We start from the raw sequence: 2,840 nt of genomic DNA, 5'->3' as shown, positions 1-2,840 counted from the left end.
CATTTGCCAGATTTCATAAAATGTGGCAATTGCTAACATGATTCGGATAGACTTAAGCATAGATACGAGTGAGAAACTCTCATCGTAGTCAACACCTTAAACTTGTTGAAAACCTTTTGCGACAATTCTAGCTTTGTAGATAGTAACACTACTATCAGCGTCCGTCTTCCTCTTGAAGATCCATTTAATCTCAATGGCTCGTCGATCATTGGGCAAGTCAATCAAAGTCCATACTTTGTTCTCATACATGGATCTCATCTCAGATTTCATGGCCTCAAGCCATTTTGCGGAATCTGGGCTCACCATCGCTTCTTCATAGTTCGTAGGTTCGTCATGGTCTAGTAACATAACCTCCAGAACAGGATTACCGTACCACTCTGGTGCGGACCTTACTCTGGTTGACCTACGAGGTTCAGTAATAAGTTGATCTGAAGTTCCATGATCATCATCATTAACTTCCTCACTAATTGGTATAGGCGTCACAGAAACTGGTTTCTACGATGAACTACTTTCCAATAAGGGAGCAGGTACAATTACCTCATCAAGTTCTACTTTCCTCCCACTCACTTCTTTCGAGAGAAACTCCTTCTCTAGAAAGGATCCATACTTAGCAACGAATGTCTTGCCTTCGGATCTGTGACAAAAGGTGTACCCAACTGTCTCCTTTGGGTATCCTATGAAGACACATTTCTCTGATTTGGGTTTGAGCTTATCAGGATGAAACTTTTCACATAAGCATCGCAACCCCAAACTTTAAGAAACGACAACTTTGGTTTCTTGCCAAACCACAGTTCATAAGATGTCGTCTCAACGGATTTAGATGGTACCCTATTTAACGTGAATGCAGCTGTCTCTAATGCATAACCCCAAAACGATAGTGGTAGATCGGTAAGAGACATCATATATCGCACCATATCTAATAAAGTACGGTTACGATGTTCGGACACACCATTACACTGTGGTGTTCCAGGTGGCGTGAGTAGTGAAACTATTTCACATTGTTTTTACTGAAGGCCAAACTCGTAACTCAAATACTGCAGATCGTAGAAACTTTATTTTCTTGTTACGATGATTTTCCACTTCACTCTGAAATTATATGAACTTTTCAAATGTTTCAGACTTCTGTTTCATTAAGTAGATATACCCATATCTGCTCAAATCATCTGTGAAGGTCAGAAAATTATGATACCTGCTACGAGCCTCAATATTCATCGGACCACATACATCTGTATGTATGATTTCCAACAAATCTGTTGCTCTCTCCATAGTTCCGGAGAACGACGTTTTAGTCATCTTGCCCATGAGGCACGGTTCGCAAGCATCAAGTGATTCATAATCAAGTGATTCCAAAATCCCATCAGTATGGAGTTTCTTCATGCGCTTTACACCAATATGACCTAAACGGCAGTGCCACAAATAAGTTGCACTATCATTATTAACTTTGCATCTTTTGGCTTCATTATTATGAATATGTGTATCACTACGATCGAGATCCAACAAACCATTTTATTGGGTGTATGACCATACAAGGTTTTATTCATGTAAACAAAACAACAATTATTCTCTAATTTAAATGAATAACCGTATTGCAACAAACATGATCAAATCATATTCATGCTCAACGCAAACACCAAATAACACTTATTTAGTTTCAACACTAATCCCAAAAGTATAGGGAGTGTGCGATGATGATCATATCAATCTTGGAACTACTTCCAACACACATCGTCACCTCGCCTTTTACTAGTCTTTGTTTATTCTACAACTCCCGTTTCGAGTTACTACTCTTAGCAACTGAACCAGTATCAAATGCCGAGGGGTTGCTATAAACACTAGTAAGTACACATCAATAACATGTATATCCAATATACCTTTGTTCACTTTGCCATCCTTCTTATCCACCAAATACTTGGGGCGGTTCCGCTTCCAGTGACCAGTCCCTTTGTAGTAGAAGCACTTAGTCTCAGGCTTAGGTACAGACTTGGGCTTCTTCACTTGAGTAGCAACTTGCTTGCCGTTCTTTTTGAAGTTCCCCTTCTATCCCTTTGCCCTTTTCTTGAAACTAGTGGTCTTGTTAACCATCAACACTTGATGCTCTTTCTTGATTTCTACCTTCGTCGATTTCAGCATCGCGAAGAGCTCGGGAATTACTTCCGTCATCCCTTACATACTATAGTTCATCACGAAGTTGTAACATCCCAAATTTTCAATTTGGTATGTTATACATGGATCATCATTGCATATCATGTTTTATTGCATTTTGACAAATCCTCGATAAATCCTAAGCAACTCAAGGACCCTCGGAGAGAGTTGGGGCTTTTCTCAAATTTTCATATTTGATTTTCATCAAATAATAAGACGAGGATTTTGGTTTTAATTATTTTTCTCTCCGGAAAAATATTTCACTTTAAAATAAAACGAGAGGAGAAAACATGACTTCTCCAAAACAATTGAAATACTGGAGGAAAAATGTTAAAATCATTATTTGGAATTTATTTGGATTTTATTTGCAATTTTTATTGCATTAAAAATATTGCATGTTTTCAAAATATTTATTTTGATTTAAAAAACTGTTCACCCTATTCTAGATTTTCTAACTAGACGGGGAAAATTTATTTCATATTTTTCCGATTTTTATTTATTTTTCTACGTATTATTTTCCGCGGAACTTATTTAAAAAAAAAGCGCGACGCCCGACCGGGCCGAAGCCCAGCCGAGCGCCGGCCCGCCTCGCGCCTCTCCTCTTCCCGCACGACGCCGAGCCGCCGCCGGAGTCCGCCCCGGCCACGCCGCCCCGGCCGCCCCCTTCCCCAAGCTTCGGACCCCCCTTCCTTAAATAG

Source organism: Triticum aestivum, chromosome 2D (genome assembly GCF_018294505.1).
Source record: "Triticum aestivum cultivar Chinese Spring chromosome 2D, IWGSC CS RefSeq v2.1, whole genome shotgun sequence".
Classification (NCBI taxonomy): domain Eukaryota; kingdom Viridiplantae; phylum Streptophyta; class Magnoliopsida; order Poales; family Poaceae; genus Triticum; species Triticum aestivum.
The sequence above is the reverse complement of the archived record's forward strand: the minus strand, read 5'-3'. Positions refer to the sequence as shown.